At 40.4% G+C, this 14,611-nt stretch overlaps 1 long non-coding RNA gene across 1 annotated transcript; it reads right to left on the bottom strand.

Moving 5' to 3' along the window:
* Window positions 1–6,680: 6,680 nt before the first annotated feature.
* Window positions 6,681–7,911, bottom strand: LOC116408295. Its single transcript, XR_004220854.1, has 3 exons — window positions 7,812–7,911; window positions 7,268–7,389; window positions 6,681–6,775 (listed from the first exon to the last, which is right to left on the bottom strand). It is a non-coding gene; the product is annotated as an uncharacterized LOC116408295 (long non-coding RNA).
* Window positions 7,912–14,611: the final 6,700 nt, after the last annotated feature.

Raw genomic sequence — 14,611 nt, 5'->3', positions numbered from 1 at the left:
AAGATGTAATTAATCTATATTGGACGCAGAACAGTCCTATTGGGTTTATTTCATATTTAAATGATTTTTAGCAGACTTAAGTTAGGGAGATCCAAATTACGGAAAGATCCCTTATCCCGAAAACCCCAGGTCCCGAGAAATCTGGATAGCAGGTCCCATTTCTGTAAATAGTGTGTATGAACTAATGTATTGCTCCTTAGAGAAGAAGAGGCACAGAATTACAGACTGGGGAAGAGAAGATGTACTGAATTAGAAAAGAGAGAGACAGCTAGTAAATGGAAAGAGCACAGAATGCTAAGCTGTTAACACCCTTTGCATGATGGTAGGAGCACCCTGTATTGTAAAGCCTGACTTTACCACTCTGGAGAGACAGTGATATCCACTCCCATGCATGGGTTTTTTCGCGGAATCCTGTGCAGCCCTGGATCAGCCAAAGCTTCTCCTGGCAACCCATGGTGGGAGAAGTACCCTGTGTGGCAAGGCCAACTTTACCCCTCACATTGCAGCAAGTCTGACTTTACCCCTCAATAGAGCAGTGACACTCCTCAACCCTCATGCTCCGAGTGATCTGGCACTACCGTCTGTCCTCCGTAAAGGGGTATGCCTTCTTCCCCACGTTACAGTCGAGCTGGGCTGCAGACGGGACAAGTAGCGAAAAGCTTAGCTTCTGGCTTGTGGGTGTTAAACAGTAATGAAAGGAATCAGTGTGTATGAAGTAGTACAGGTAGGCGGTCCCTTATCCGGAAACCCATTATCCAGAATATTCAGAATTACAGAAAGGCCATCTCACATAGAATCCATTATAAGCAAATATAGGACCCATTATCCAGAATGCTCGGGACCAAGGGTATTCCAAATAAGGGGTCGTTCTGTAAGATGGATCTCCATACCTTAGGTCTACTAAAAAAATTAATAAAACATTTATTAAACCCAATAGGATTGTTTTGCATCCAATTAGGATTATTTATATCTTAGTTGGGATCAATTACAAGGTCCTGTTTTATTATTACAGAGAAAATGTAAATCAGTTTTAGGATACTGAATTATTTGATTAAATTGGAGTCTATGGGAGATGGGATTTCCGTAAGTCCGTGCTTTCTGGATAACGGGTTTCCGGATAAGGGATCCCATACCTGTAATTCTATTTTTTTTTTTAATGTTTCCCTTTTTCTCTGTAAATAATAAAACAGTACCTTGTACTTGATCCCAACTAAGATATCATTAATCTTTATTGGAGGCAGAACAGTCCTATTGGGTTTATTTCATATTTGAAATGATTTTAGCAGACTTAAGTTAGGGAGATCCAAATTACGGAAAGATCCCTTATCCCGAAAACCCCAGGTCCCGAGAATTCTGGATAACAGGTCCCATTTCTGTAAATGGTTTGTATGAACTAATGTATTGCTCCTTACAGAAGAGAAGAAGAGGCACAGAATTACAGACTGGGGAAGAGAAGATGTACTGAATTAGAAATGAGGGAGACAACTGGTAAATGGGATGTTAAACAGTAATGAAAGGAATCAGTGTGCATGATGTAGTACAGGTAGGGGATCTCTTATCCAGAAAGGGAATTACGGAAAGGCCATCTCACATAGACTCCATTATGTCTAAGTTTTAAAAATGATTCCTTTTTTCTCTTTAATAAAAAACAGTACCTTGTACTTAGGGAGATCCAAATTACGGAAAGATCCTTATCCCGAAAACCCCAGGTCCCGAGAATTCTGGATAACAGGTCCCATTTCTGTAAATGGTTTGTATGAACTAATGTATTTCTCCTTACAGAAGAGAAGAAGAGGCACAGAATTACAGACTGGGGAAGAGAAGATGTACTGAATTAGAAATGAGGGAGACAACTGGTAAATGGGATGTTAAACAGTAATGAAAAGAATCAGTGTGTATGATGTAGTGCAGGTAGGGGATCCCTTATCCAGAAAGTTCTGAATTACGGAAAGCCATCTCACATAAACTCCATTATAAGCAAATAATTCTAATTTTTAAAAATGATTCCCTTTTTCTCTATAATAATAAAACAGTACCTTGTACTTGATCCCAACTAAGATATAATTAATCTATACTGGAGGCAGAACAGTCCTATTAGGTTAATTTCATATTTAAATGATCTTTAGCAAACTGACGTTAGGGAGATTCAAATTACGGAAATATCCCTTACCCCCGAAAACTCCAGGTCCAACGAATTCTGGATAACAGGTCCCATTTCTGTAAATGGTTTGTATGAACTAATGTATTGCTCCTTACAGAAGAGAAGAAGAGGCACAGAATTACAGACTGGAGAAGAGAAGATGTACTGAATTAGAAATGAGGGAGACAACTGGTAAATGGGATGTTAAACAGTAATGAAAGGAATCAGTGTGCATGATGTAGTACAGGTAGGGGATCCCTTATCCAGAAACCCATTATCCAGAAAGTTCAGAATTACAGAAAGGCCTCCTTAGAGAAGAGAAGAAGAGGCACAGAATAACAGACTGGGGAAGAGAGGATTTATTGAGTTAGAAATGAGGGAGACAGCTAGTAAATGGGATGTTAAAAAGTAATGAAAGGAATCAGTGTGTATGATGTAGTACAGGTAGGGGATCCCTTATCCAGAAACCCATTATCCAGAATTACAGAAAGGCCAAACTCAGCTTAACTCGCTGAACCAGACCATTGTGCAACAGTCACTAAAACAGATCACTCACTAAATTCTATACACCTGTCTATGAACCTGCAGTCCTACAGAATATTCAGCAACACTGCATAAACCAGAATACGGAGCTACACTCCCAGATCATTGAGCTACACTGACTGAGATGCACCACTGAGATAAACTCACTGAACTAGACCAATGAGATGAACTCCATACCACAAAACAATGAGCTGCACTCCATTCACCAGACCACTGAACTAAATTCGATGACCTATTCAGACACACTCCATACAACAGATCATTGAGCTAAACTCCATGAATAAGACCACTGAGGTAAAATCCATGAACCAGAGCAATGACTTCATTACATATACTTCATTAACCAGGCCATTCACTTCACTGCATGAACAAGGCCACTGAACAACACTCCATACACTAGACTATTGAGCTACACTTCATGAAACACGCCACTGATCAACACAAACTGCCCCAGACCATTATGCTACACTCGCTGACATACACCAGTGAGCTACACTCATTGAAGAAGACCACTGAGTAACACTCACTAAACCAAACCATTGATCTAAGCTTCATACACTATATCATTGAGCTGCACTCCATAAACCATTCCATTGAGCTGCACTTACTGACTCGGAGCACTGAGCTACTTATAATCCCATGAAACTACACTTAATGACCAGACCAATAGACTTAAATCACTGAACCAGTCCATTATGCAACAGTCCCTAAAACAGACCACTGAGTTACACTGCATACACCAGTCTATGAAGCAGCACTCTCTACAACAAAATGCTGAGCTAAACTCCATGATCCAAGCCATTAAGCTACACTCAATGACCCAGACCATTAAGCTACACTCAATGACCCAGACCATTAAGCTACACTCATTGACCTGGTCCATTACATTACACTCAATGAAGTAGACCACTGAGCTGCACTCCATACCTTAAAACACTGAAATGCACTCAATTCACAAGAACATTAAACTACCCTTGGTTACTTACATAACTGAGCTATATTGACTGACCCAGACCATATAGCTACTCTTACTAACCAAGACCATTGAGCTACACTCACTAAACCACACCTTTAAGCTACACTCACTGAACCAGACCATTGAGTTACACTTACTAAGCTAGACTGCTGAGCTATACGCCATACAGTAGACACCAGACAATTCAGCATCAATTGCTGACCCAGACCACTGAGCTACACTCATTGAATCAGACCGCTGAGCTAGACTCTCAGACCCAAACAATTCAGCTACACTCATTGAACATGATCATTAAGCTAAACTCACTAAATCAGACAAATGAGCTGCACTACATACCTTAGACCACTGAGCCACACACACTGAAACAGACCAGTGAGTTATACTCACTAATATAAACACTCACTGAACCACACCTTTGAGCTATTCTCCATAAACCGGACCATTAAGCTACACTGCATAAACCAGACCATTGAGCTACACTACATCAACCAAACCATTCAGACAAACTCCCTAAAACAGATCACTAAGCTACAATGCATACATCAGACAACTGAGCTACACTTCATTAACCAGACCATGGAGCTACACTCCATAAAACAGACCGCTGACTACACTCGGTGACCCAGACCGCTGAGCTACGCTCACTGTCCCAGACAACTGAGCTACACTCACTGTCCCAGACAACTGAGCTAAACGCGCTTTATTTTTCATTAAGCTGCACTCCATACACCAGCCCATTCAGCTACACTCACTGACCTAGTCCATTGAGCTTCAGTCACTGAACCAAACCCTTGAACTGCACTCAGAGAATGAGACCATTGAGCTAACACTCTATGAATCGGGCCATTGAGCTTCACTGCATGAACAAGGCCACTGAACTACATTTACTAAGCCAGACCATTAAGCTGCACTCCCTGAACCAGAGCACTGAGCTGCATGCTATCCCCAGACGATTGTGCTGCACTCCCATACACCAGACCAGTGAGATTTACTTACTGAAACTATTGAGCTACAGTTGCTGACTTAAACAATGGAGTAACACTCAATGAACCAAACTCTTGACCTACACTCACTGAACGTGACTATTAAGCTATACTCCATTAACCGAACAATTCAGCTGCACTCCACACCATAAAACACTGGGCAGCACTCCATATGTCAACCTAATAAGTTACACTCACTAACCCAGACCAATGAGCTACATTCACTGAACCAGACCATTGAGCTACGTTTACTAACGTAGACCACTGAGCTACACTAAGTGAACAAAACCTTAAGTTGGACTCTATGTAACAGAACATTAAACTAAATTCACTGAGCTGCACTCACTGAACCAGACCTTTGAGCTACACTACATTAACCAGACTATTGAGATGCACTCCCTAAAACAGATCACTTAGCTACAATCCATACATGAGACCACTGAGCTACACTCCATACAGCAGACAATTGAGCTACTGTACACTCCATGAACTAGAAATCTGAGCTACACTCCAGAAACCAGTCCACTGAGCTAAACGTGCTGGCCCAGACTATTGAACTACATTCGCTAAACCAAATTATTGAGCAGCACTCACTGAACCAGACCTTTAAGCTAAACTCCATGAACCAGACTATTGAGCTACACAGCATAAATCAGACCATTAAGCAGAACTACATTAAACAGACCGTTGAGATACTCTACCTAAAACAGACCACTCGGCTACACTTCATACACTGGCCCAGTGCTTTTTAACCTTCCTAATGCTGCAACCCTTTAATATACTTCCTCATGTTGTGGTGACCCCCAACCATAAAATTATTCCTAAGACCATTGAATTACATTCTCTAAACCAGATCATTATTCTAACCTCCATACATTAGACCATTGACCTGCACTCCATACACCAGGCCATTGAGCTACACTTACTGACTTGCGCCACTGAGCTATACTCGCTGACAGACAATTCAGATACACTCCATACAACAGATAATTGAGCTAAACCATTCAGCTGCATTCCCTGAACCAGACCACTGAGTTAATACTGAGTTAAAAAGGCTTTTGAGCTACACTCCATACACCAGACCACTGAGCTACACTCCATGAACCAGGACAATGAACTGCAATCCCTGAACCAGACTAGTGAACTACAATCAGTGAACCAGAACATTGCTTTAAACTCGCTGAACCATTGATTAGGCAAAAGATTCATATAGGCCTAGACAGAGAAACTGTTTCATATATATATATATATATATATAAACAAAAGTCCAGGCAACAGGCACTCACGTCTGATGTAGTCACAGATAGCCTGGGTGCAGTATTGAAGCCATAGTATAGAAAGCAAAATAGGAAGAATGCCGCACTCACAGGTCTTAGTGTAGAAAAAATCGAGTAGTTTATTCAAACAAAAACCTAACGTTTCGGCTGGAACCTCAGCCATTTCTCAAAGTTTAGAAAGGCTGAGGTTCCAGCCGAAACGTTAGGTTTTTGTTTGAATAAACTACTCGATTTTTTTCTACACTAAGCCCCGTGAGTGCGGCATTCTTCCTATTTTGCTTTATATATATATATATATATATAAACATATATGTATACATATTTATATACTATTTATCTATTATCTATCTAACAACACTTTTTTAACCACATTCTGAATATATGTTTTTTAATACATTTATTGATTAGGCAATAGATTGATATAGGCTTAGACTAATAGATAAATAGACAATTTCAGTGATGCGGCTTCAAAATATTAGGTCCCTTTGCAGGGAATAACATGACAGGTTGAACCAAAGAGGTCCTTCTGCGCAGGTTAGGTAGAGGCTGGGTATGCTGGACCTCTTTACTTAAGCAACACAGTAGTCTGTATAGTAGTGTGTGTATATATATATATACATATACACACTACTGTATAGATAATTTTGGATAATTAAAGATTGGAAAAATAATGTGCAATACATTTCTTGATTATTATATAAATATTTTTTTTATGATTACACAATTTTTCTATATAAAGAGAGTAGATTAACTTTACCTGTACCGCTCAACTGTCTGTTTCTCTCCTCTGTCCTCCTCTTTCTCCATCTTCAATTCATCTTCTTTGTACCAATTAAGCGTGCATTCCCAAAATTACCTAGGAAAATATGAAAGAATTGTTTACACCGTCCACTAACCTTCTCAATATGGTAGATCTGTGGCACTTAAAAAACAGTATCTTATTACTGCATATATGTAGTTCAATAAACATTCCTCCTATTCATTGAAAAATGGTTTATCCAAACTCTAAACTAAGCCAACAAAATGGTAAAAATAGCCCCAAAATGAGTGTACAAAATGCTAGTAAATTTACAAGAAAAATGTAAAGAACACTGAACTGTTCCTTTAAATACCACCCCATGCAAATAAAATGGCTTTGCATTGCCCATGTGATGCAGCACCTTGTTTGAAAACACAACCTCCTATTTATTATAATTTTTCCTAACTGAAAAAAATAATAGCCCCACAATGACAAAAGTTGTCAAAACAAAAGCAGTTATAAAATCAGTGTACAAAATGCCATTAATTTTACAAGAAAAACTTGAAAAATGCAACCTATAAATAAACAGAAAATAATATTGCAACTTACTTGCTTCACTCCTTGCATGTTCTTCTTTGATTCTGCTTTTCAACAAATCTCACTCTGTTCTCTACCAGACTTTTTCCTCCTCTTCATTTCTATCTCCTCAGATTTTAGGATTTTTTGAAGACCTGTGCCCAAAATTAGTTAAAAAAGTTGCTGTGTGCCAGTCTCTCTCTCTCACTGTCCCTTTGCCTACTCAGCATGACAGCAGTGTGGCGGTCGAATACCAGTTGTCTGCTGACATTGCCCGCAGCATCCCATAATAACAGTGCAGGTATATATGCACCAGTTTGCTGAATTCTGCCATTTCAAAATACTTCCCCTGACAAATGAAATGTTTTTTTTCTTAGCAGCGGCTATCCTCTCCTCCAATAACAATAAGTGCTATCATCTGATATGCTTTATGCATGCAGTTTATCAAACCAACCCCCTATTCACTGACAAATGGTTTATCCCAACTGAAGATTTAGTCCAGAAAATGGAAAAACTTTTCCCAAAACATATATTGTCAAAACAAAAGCTGCCACAAAATCACAATCTTCACTCTCACCTTTCTCCTTTTCTTTCCTTGTTTTTCATCTCCTGGGACCTGTAGGCTATAAGCCGGCAGGGTCATGGGAAAGTGACAGACAACATTACAGTATAGTGTGGGTGAGCACAGTGTAAGGGACTCTATTTACAGTAAGCCTATTGGTTGTTAAGCAGGGTCAGGTGGTAGCAACGGGAAAAGAGCGGGAAAAGTATAAAAGGAGTATAAAAAGGAGAATTCCTGTGGGATACCTGCTATTCGGCGTGGGACAGCCTTGGAAGAGCTGGAGAGGTGTCCAACCCGCCCACCCACCCTATCATTGTTAATTTTACTTAAATGTTTAATAAAGATTATATTAAAAAAAAAAAAAGGGTATTGTCGCAGCTAAGGTTATGGTATCTGAAGCTTGTGTTTGGAGGGAAATTTTTGCATGGTTACAAGGCGGCCTGCTGTGTTTCTTGGTTATCAGGGGCTGGCTGTTTCAATGGATGGTTTAATACGGTAACAATGGAATAGTTATATTCATTGTTGTGATACATTTAGATCAATAAAGCTGCTGCGGCCTTTTATCCCCACCATATAGTTTGTGTGGTCTCCATTTAATTGTGTTGTCTCCATTTATGGTTTATTATAAAGTGCTGTCCTTTATCCAATTTGCAAGGGCCCGGCTGCTGAAGAAATAGGCTGCTTGCCATTCTGCTCATCTACCTAAAATGACAGCTCAATGGCGGTTGAAACCACCAGACTGGACAGGGGGCATGTGACCATGGCAAAGCAGGAAGTCCATGGCTATAGATGTTAGAATACATATTTCTCCCTATGGTTCAGCAATTCACTTACCTAGGCATTGTAATTAAACTCCCCCTATCCAAATACTACAACCTAAATGTACTACCGGTTAAAAACTATATACAAAAGAAAAATAAAGCCTGGGAATCTCTCCTAATTGTCCCAATGGGCAGAATACATCTGATCAAAATGATACTCCTTCCTAAACTAACGTATGCCCTCCTCCAAGCCCCGTGTGTCATTAAAAAGGGTTCTTTTACTACACTAGATACAATATTTAGACAACTAATATGGGCTGGTACTCGTCATTGCTAAATCCTGAATACTCTGATTAAAGGCAAATCCCAAGGGGGAGCAGCATTCCCAAATATATATCTATACTATATAGCAGCTCAACTAAGCCACATAGCAACTTGGGTTGAGGATGCAAGCCATCAGTCACTGTACCATCTATATAAAGCCTTGCTAGGGACATGCCATACCCCCTTTCAGAGGCTACTTATTAAAAGACCTCAACCAATAGCTTACCCCAACCAGGTTATTATGCATGTACATCAAATCCGGCAAAAAACGCTACATATTATGCAATTTAAGAACATACTATCCCCTATGGGAAAATCTATATTTTCCAAACGTAGCCAAATTAGGGGGTAACCCCGTATGGGAAAGGTGTGGCATTTGCACTACAGGAGATGTCTGGCAAGGAGCTTCTGTAGCTTCTTTTGACACCCTCAAGCAACTATTTCACTTACCTGCACATCAATGGTTGAAATACATCCAAGTTAAAAGATGTCTAAATTCACAAAACAATAAAAACACCATCCTCCTTGCCCAATATTCGCTAACTGACCGCCTACAGCAAGGCTCAACTAGAGGCCTTATCTCTAATTTGTATCAAGAACTTCATTACTAAACCGCATAATAAGCCTCTCAAAACCCTTAGAGATCAATCGGAAGGAGATATAGGCCGATGTGATGATGACGAATGGGATCAGATGTTGGAATCCCCTTTATTGATATCCCTGAACTATAGAGACCGCATGATCCAATTATATTTCCTTCATAGAGCCTACTGTTATCCTGCCAAACTACACAAACTGTTCCCAGGATCCCCCTCAGAACGCCCTAGGTGTGGTACACAACAAGCCACCTTTATACACATGGTTTGGGAATGTTCAGTATTAGCAACATGTTGGAAAGAGGTCTTCGATACCATAGACACAGTGCTGGGTATAGGAATTAAAGCACCTTTAATAATGAAGCACTATTCACAGCAAAGAAGCCCATTACAAGGAAATGGAAGCCGTCCACAACCCCCAATTCATCCCAATGGGTTTTAGAAGTTAAACGTATATATCCACCCTGGAGAATCTTATCTATTGAAAGAGGGGTAGCCCCAAAAAATATCACAGAATATGGGATAAATGGCTGGACTGGGTTACTTAAGCTGCAACCTCACTGTGTGATGCTGGGGCAAAATCAGTTTATGACTCAAATGGGTTAAACCATAACATATTGTTGCTATGCTATACTATGTGATAAATGTCTACGATGCTATTATTGTGTAACTAATATTGCAATACTGTTACTCAAGCATTGTATATACTAATCCTGTGAAAATTAAAATTCAATAAATGCCTGAAGTTAAAAAAAAACATACCATTTGCTGCCTCTTTGTGGTTAGTAAGTGTGCATTGAGTAATTGATTGATTTGTATTAATATTCTGTTTGCCCCTATGTGGGCTTGGGGAACAGATTCTCATTTGCACCTGACCATTGAGCTACACTCGCTAATCCAGAACACTAAGATGAACTCACTAAACCTGACCAATGAAGTGTACTCTACAGAATAGAGCTGCTCTTGCTTACCAATGCCATTGCGTTGTGCTTGCTGACCTATACCACTGAGCTGCGCTCATTGACTCAAACCATTAAGGTACACTCACTAACCCAGATTATTGAGCTACACTGCATACATAAGGCTATTGAGCTAAACTCCTGGACCATTGAGTGACACTCACTAAACAAGACCATTGAGCTACACTCTTTGACCCAGACCATTGAGCTGCACTCCATATACTAGACCATTGAGCTACACCTGAAAACACTGACCTACACTTGCTGAACCAGACAACTGAGCTCACGAAAAGACACCATTGATCTAGACCCCATACACCAGACCACTAAGGTATAATTCAGACACCAGACTATTGAGCTACGATCCATGGACCACTGAGTTACACTCGCTGACCCAGACCACTGGGCTACACTAACTGAAGAAGACCATAGAGTTACACTCACTAAACCAGACCATTAATCTAATCTCCACGAGCTACACTCGTAACCCAGACCACTAAGCTACACTCGCTAATCAAGACCGCTGAGTTTAACAATAAGCTGACCACACGTGATGACCCAGCCACACATGCTAAACCAGACCATTTCGCTAGTAGATAATTAAGCTGCTATCCATACAACCAACTATTCAGCATCACTTGCTGACCCAGATGATTGAGTAACATTCACTGACCCAGACCATGTAGTTACACTTGCAGACCAAAACCACAGATCTACTCTCACTGGCCCAGACCATTAAGCTACACTCACTAAACTAGACCATTGAGAGCTACACTTGCTGACCCAAACCATTCACCTACACTAACTGAACATGACCATTGACCTACTCTCAGAATGAGACAACTGAGCTAAACTACATACTCTAGACCATTGAGCTACACTCCATACACCAGATCAGTTAAGCTAGACTCACAGACCTAAACTACTGAACCAGAACATTGAGCTTGACTCAATGACCCATAACATTTAGCTGCACTAACTAAACCAGACTAGAGCTGAACTCCACATGCCAGAACACTGAGCTGCACTTCATATCTCAGATCAGTAAGTGACACTGACCCAGAGCACAAGCTGATCCAGATCATTGACCTACACTAAATGATCCACACCATTAAGCTATACTCATTGAACCAGACCATTAAGCTATTCTCTATACATTAGATCATAGAACTACACTTAATTCAACAGACCAAAGAATTACAATCACTAACTAGGACTGTTGTGCTACACTGACCCAGACCAATGAGCTACACGCGCTGATCCATGAGCTACACTCGACCATTAAGCTAAATTTGCTGACCTAGACTACTGAGCCAGACCACTGAGCTAGGCTTGAGTCAATAAAGTTACACTTGTAACTATTGATCTAAACAAACTAACCAAGACTATTGAGCTCATTTCTTCTGTCCCAGACTATTGAGCCCCACTTGCTAATCCAGACCACTGAACAAAACACACTGAAACAGACCACTGAGTTATACTCGCTGAACTAGACCATTGAGCTACACTCACTGACTCATGCCATTGAGCTAGACTGTTGAGCTAAACTTGATGGCCCAGACCATTCAGCAGACCATTGTGCTAATCTCAATGAATCAGACTATTGAGCTGCACTACATACCCTAGACCATTTAGCTGCACTCACTGAAGCAAATATGAACTGCATTCAATACTTCAAAACAATGCGCTTCACTACATTCGCTAGAAAATTGAACTACACTTGATAACCTTGACAATTGAGCTACACTCGCTGAACCGAGCATTGAGCTACACTCGCTGAACCGAGCATTGAGCTACACTCGCTGAACCGAGCATTGAGCTACACTTGCTGAACCGAGCATTGAGCTACACTTGCTGAACCAGACCATTGAGCTATACTCACCGGACCAGACCATTGAGCTATACTCACCGGACCAGACCATTGAGCTATACTCACCGGACCAGACCATTGAGCAAAACTCACTGAACCAAAGCCCTAGACCATGCTATTGAACTATTCACCAAGCAGTAGACCATTGAGCTGCACTCTATACACCAGTCTATGAAGCTACACTGCATACACGAGTCTATGAGGCTACACTCCATACAAATAGAATATTATACTACAATCCAAAAAAAAAGACCACAGAGTTATACTCCATAAACAAGACAATTTAGCTACACTCAACGAAAAAGACCAATAAGTTACACTCATTGAACCAGAACATTGAGCTGTACTCCCAGAAACCAGATCACTGAGGTGCACTACCTAAACCACATGACAATTACTGTACCAGACCATTGATTTAAACTCATTAAACCAGACCATTGCGCTGCACTCCATACATCAGACCATTGAGATAAACTCCAAAAACAAAACCATTTAGCTATATGCAATGAACCAACAAGACAAATGAGCTGTATTCTATACAAGTAGGGGATCCCTTATCCGGAAACCTATTATCTAGAAAGTTCCCAATTACAGAAAGGTCATCTCCCATAGACTCCATTATAAGCAAATAATTCTAATTTTTAAAAATGATTTCCTTTCTCTCTGTAATTATAAAACAGTACCTTGTACTTGATCCCAACATAATTAATTAATTAATAATAATTAACATAATAATAATAATTAACATAATTAATCTATACTGGAGGCAGAACAGTCCTATTGGGTTAACCTCATATTTAAATGATTTTTAGCAGACTTAAGTTAGGGAGATCCAAATTACGGAAATATCCCTTAACCCGAAAACCCCAGGTCCCGAGAATTCTGGATAACAGGTCCTATTTCTGTAAATGGTTTGTATGAACTAATGTATTTCTCTTTACAGAAGAGAAGAAGAGGCACAGAATTACAGACTGGGGAAGAGAAGATGTACTGAATTAGAAATGAGGGAGACAACTGGTAAATGGGATGTTAAACAGTAATGAAAGGAATCAGTGTGTATGATGTAGTACAGGTAGGGGATCCCTTATTCAGAAAGTTCTGAGTTACGGAAAGGCCATCTCCCATAGACTCCATTATAAGCAAATAATTCTAATTTTTAAAAATGATTTCCTTTTTCTCTGTAATTATAAAACAGAACTTTATACTTGATCCCAACTAAGTTATAATTATTCCTTATGGAGGCAAAACAAGCCTGTTGGGTTTATTCAGTATTTAAACGATTTTTAGTAGACAAATTGTGGAGATACAAATTATGGAAAGATCCCTTATCCGGAAACCCCCAGGTCCAGAGCATTCTGGATAACAGGTCCCATACCTGTACCCCAAAACAATGAGCACTCCATACACCAAACCACTGAGCTATACTCTATGATACAGAGCAGTGAGATCTACTTCATTAGCCAGACCATAGAGCTACACCCGCTGCCCCAGAAGAATGAGCTACACTCGCTGAACCAGACTATAGAAATAGACTTGGTACCCAAACTATTGAGATATATTCAATGACCTAGACCATTGAGCTTAACTGTTCTGACCCAGACAATTGAGCTACATCACTTAACCAGACCACTGAGCTAAACTTGCTTACCTAGACCATTGAGCTACATCGCTTAACCAGACCATTTAGCTAAACTTACTGACCCAGACCATTGAGCTACATCACTTAACCAGACGACTGAGCTAAACTTGTTTACCCAGACCATTGAGCAACACTAGCTCACCCAGACTATTGAGCTGCACTCCAGAAACCAGACCAAGCAGCTTCACTTACTGAAAGTAAGCTACACTCACTGACCCAGACCACTGATCCACACTCACTGAACCAAACTTTTGAGGTGCACTCACTGAACCAGACCATTTAGTTAAACTCACTGAACTACAGAGCTGCACTCCATGCCCCAGACCACTGAAGTGCACACTATACACCAGACAATTCAGCTACACTCAATGACCCAGACCATTGAGCTACACTCACGAAAACAAAACGGTTCTTAAAGGGGACATATAGGATAAATGGGAAAAACCCTAATTTTGTAGGCAATCATGAATAATGTACGGTGTTGGCCCCTTTGTTGGAGCTCCCTATAGATCCTATCTCTTCTCTGTCCAAGTTTGAAATGAAGAGTGGGCGTGTCCTAACAGTCCCTGCCAGAAGCACAGTAGGAGGGGGGAGAGCCAATCACAGCCCTCCAGTCACACAAGCACAGACAGGCTTCAGTTCCCTATCAGGTCAGCCTTGCTGCTG

The sequence above is a fragment of the Xenopus tropicalis genome, chromosome 1 (assembly GCF_000004195.4).
Source record: "Xenopus tropicalis strain Nigerian chromosome 1, UCB_Xtro_10.0, whole genome shotgun sequence".
In the NCBI taxonomy this organism is placed as follows: domain Eukaryota; kingdom Metazoa; phylum Chordata; class Amphibia; order Anura; family Pipidae; genus Xenopus; species Xenopus tropicalis.
This window is presented reverse-complemented; position numbering and strand designations above follow the sequence as displayed.